The following is a 4361-nucleotide window of genomic DNA, read 5'->3' on the forward strand; positions in this document are numbered from 1 at the left end:
AAATAGGCGTATATCGTCACGACTCAAGAGTGATGCAAAGAGGCTGAGTATGACCGACTGAAAACAGAGCTCGAGATGGAGATTCTTGGATGATGATTGTGCAGTCAGCCATGGACCTGAAGCTAGCATACCTAACCTAATGTGACACCCCCGTATGGTCCCCATTTGGGGATGTCTTTGTGTATCTGGAGACGCCCGAATCGGTATCAAAGCCAACAAATAATAAAGCGCTGATTACGAAAATAAATAATAATAAAAGAGCCCAGCCGGCAATGCCGTAAATTTTGTTAACCGTTGGAGATTTGCAACGTCGCTTTCTTTTCGACGACGGTTTCGTAAAAAAAAATCACAAGATGGCGCGCAGATCGCGACAAGCAGCAAAATCGCGAACGCGTACATTTCGCCCTCCGTAGAATTAAATTATAAAAAAATGTAACCATATAGTATAATATAAACTTAAATAAACTCGCCGCTTCCATAACAATTCCGGTGACTTAATTATCCACCTTCATCCCAAATACAGACGATAAAAAAGAAAACAAAACACAAAGTGACAGTTGAGAAAATTCTCTTACCAAAATGGAGGAAAGTGATACTAACCTAACCTAACCAACTAATATTGGACGCTTATTGACATTATTAGGACAAAGAAATATAAAATAATTACACTGAAATACTATTCAGCGGTGATTTTCTTAAACGCAAATAACGCAATCAATTCTTCATAAGATTTAAAAGGGGGCCTCGAAACAATTTCAGCTGATCATACAATTATTAAATTGTAACCAGATCTGAAATATATATGTTTCTAACAAATTGAGTAGTATAAAATATTACATCAAATTTAATAGGCCTATAACAACTCAAACAAATCAAAATCAGTCAGTGCCTCGGATCTCCACGTCACTAAACCCTCCTCTTCGAAATAGCACACGTTTCTGTTGCTTTTCATTTGTCATCCTCATCATCATACATAATATGTCATCCACGTTCCTAATTAGTGCTACTATCTTTATTGTTTTGATTATTTAATACGTATTTATTTATTATAAGCCTGGCACCAGCTATCGGCGGCCTTATTGCTAACAAGTGGCCATCCTAAGCCTACGTGCATCGTTGATCTGCGTGTCTATAGTCCCTACTGGCGGGCAAACTCCCCATTTAACGGTTGGTTACCCACCACGTGGCGGCACACGTAACCATAATATAACATTTCCTGAACATATTATTGATAAGCACACCGATTCACTCCAATTTCCATTAACGCATCACTCGTGTCCAAACAACCCTAATGGACAGAGGTCAAACGAAAATAATTACACCTCCCTTATAAAAATAAGAGAGACTTTCTCGCTAAATTAATTTCTCCCGTAATAAGGGTGGGTTAGTCTATTGACTATTCGGCCGTAACCTTATTGCTTCATTTGATCAGTTTGGTAGGAACCTACAATAAATAATATGGTCTGATATTATTATTGTGATTTATGTACATACCTTGTTTGTGTGAATTGTTGTGTCAAAAATCTAAATTAAATTTAGGAAAATCAAAAAACTGCCAGGTAGTATTATTATAAAAAAAATAAACTTGGAGGCGCCGGGTATCGATCCCGGTACCTCTCACATGCTAAGCGAGCGCTCTACCATCTGAGCTACGCCCCCGGGTGACGCATTTGATAAAATAATATAATATAAGACCAATGAACCGATTTACGATTTTCCTCGAATATAATTATTTATGTATTGTTTGTATTTTTCCAATACAAAAATAATTAATGCACGTGTGCAAACATTATTGTTTTCTAACTGAATTAATACACATCCGCCCTTGCAAATATGGCCATCAAACGGAATATAGGTATGTGGATAGTTTGGATAGTTCAGATCGTACAAATTTGGGTGATTTTATCAAAACAACTTTCCACGAGACCAAGTGTCGGCAACTTAGTAAAAATAATATTGTCATACTTAGTTAATTGTCAGTCAGTGCACATGTTTACACATCCGCGGTGTAATTAAAAAAAAACATGATCATGTGAAAAACACTATTTAAAATTAATGTGGTACTAAGTATACAAAAGATTATAACAGTTTTATACGATTTTTAAACAATTCTATAAAAATATTTACTTACTTATTTGTTTACGTAGTTACTTACAGATGTTAGTAAGTATAATGTTTTGTATAGGCAAAATAATAGGGTCCCTATAAAATACTCTACCCGTATTCATCTGTGTCTGTTGCGGAGTGACCATTCAAATTCCATTCTTTCATAAACAGACAAATAAAACAGATGAATGTGGTTAAAAATTAACTGTTTGCTATTAATATTAATTGGTTCATTATTGAAAAAAAATCTTCGTTCATGTATTGACTGTGGGTATTGGTGTCATATTGTGCTAACGCGTCTACAACCGTCTATCAAAATAATATGTAGTTACAATAAATACATAATTATGGTATACATTTAAAAATGATCTCTACGTACATAAGGGTGATTATTGCAGATTTCGGTCACGTCTTTGGATGTGTGGTATTTGTATTTGTCCCTAAATTATAAGTTTCCTTTATGCAATTTTTTAAACAAATTTTTGTCTTTGTCAACCCTGCCGTAGAGCCATTCAAATTGATAATATGCCGCGTCAAACGAACTTGATCCAATTTCCCCTACTATATCACAGAACGCAAAGTCTATTATCGCCGGCGTGCTATCTGAAGTGAATTTAAAATTAGTTCCCCCACTAACGGCATTGAAGTTTATTCAAGCAAATATGCTCTTTGTGTACTTTTAATTAGGGGTGACAATTGCCTGTTTGTTTTTGGAGCGTTTACAACATTTTTGCGGCCGCGACGTAATTGGAATAGACCGCGCCCTTGGATATTATTAAATTTTGAAGGATTTATTAATAATGTATTTATAATTTATTTATTTTAATCATTTATTTAATCATCAACCACTAGCAGTGTCAACATAATTAAGTAGTAGTACAAAATAACACTTCTTAGTAATGTTATTAATCAAATTTTAACAAATGTGTATTTTTCATCATATAGGTGGGGGGGGGGTAGTTTTATATATAATTGTACTTAATTAATTTATTCAGTAGGTAGGTAGCTTTTGGTGTATCATAGTTTCATACGTTTCATAGTATGTTTTTCTGCCTTATTGCCACAACGTTTCGGTCGTGGCTACATTGAAAATGGGTTGCCCATTTCTGCTATGTTTAGTGTTCCTCTAAGCCAGGAGTCAGAGAACTTTTTTTTTTTTAATATTACCCAAAAATAGTATATTTGTTTACGTTTACAATGATATAAGCCTCTCGACTTGAAAGTGAGAATTTTTTCTTTAATTCTAAAGGATCCGGAATATAGGAGAAACATTTTAATTAAAATATTTTATTATTTATTTTATTGAATTAAAAATCAATAAGTATTATTACTCATTATTAGATTCGCTTCGCTTATTAAATAGGTAATTTCTTTTTGACCAATTTTAATCATAAGTTCATTGAGCCTTCATTGCCATTATTGTGTGATTAAGCTGCCGTGAAATGTTGTCGCGCATTTTGCACAATTCTCCGAGCACCATTCCAAGTGTCAAGTAGGTACCTATTAAAATGTTTCCCCAATCACTCGTTTGCGAGAATTTTAAATTCATGACTATCAGGACCATAATAATTAACTTTATTTTAATCATACAAAATATGTATGTACCTACCTATATGATGTCATAGATATACAATCATAAATAGTCAGGTGTTCGAATTTAGAACTAACCTAATTACAGTATAAAAAGTATTAAATGATAATATGTCAAATGCAATGCAACTAGCATGTGGCGCCCTCACTCAGCAGACAATTTATACTGGTGGATCTAAAATGGAAGTTTTGGTCAACCACCTAGAAATATTTAATTAAGAATTATCTTAATGTCTTTGAAAAATAACGGTTAAACTATGCCGTGCAGAAATATTTGTTTTTGCGCAGTCGTTGCAGTCTAGTGGTGGAATATTTGCAGTATTGTGTAGCATCAATGCCATCTCAATGCTGGTATAACGTACGTCTAATCATTCATCGTACTGTGCGGCTCAGGGCTGATGGCTTGATTACCATGTTTTCATTCTTCGCGATGTATCCACTCCACAACCCACCAAATCCTAGCGAGCAGGCACTCAATTTTTTCAAGATTAAATCGAAAGCCAATTCGTGCGGAACCGAGCGAATTCTGAGCATGCATTGGCAGCCATTATTCGGAATTAGTATGCGCCACGGCGATTGGTCGGATTTTGAAAAGAGGATGTAGCAAGTTTTGGCGCCGTTTTCTCGTGATCAATGGCGGGAACCGGAAGCGCCGGCCATATTTC

At 35.0% G+C, this 4361-nt stretch overlaps 1 non-coding gene across 1 annotated transcript; it reads right to left on the reverse strand.

Moving 5' to 3' along the window:
- Positions 1-1586: 1586 nt before the first annotated feature.
- Positions 1587-1659, reverse strand: TRNAA-AGC (transfer RNA alanine (anticodon AGC)). The gene has a single exon. It is a non-coding gene; the product is annotated as a tRNA-Ala (tRNA).
- Positions 1660-4361: the final 2702 nt, after the last annotated feature.

This window comes from Rhyacophila brunnea, unplaced genomic scaffold (genome assembly GCF_057557595.1).
Source record: "Rhyacophila brunnea isolate RB1 unplaced genomic scaffold, BYU_Rbru_1.0 scaffold_15, whole genome shotgun sequence".
In the NCBI taxonomy this organism is placed as follows: Eukaryota; Metazoa; Arthropoda; class Insecta; order Trichoptera; family Rhyacophilidae; genus Rhyacophila; species Rhyacophila brunnea.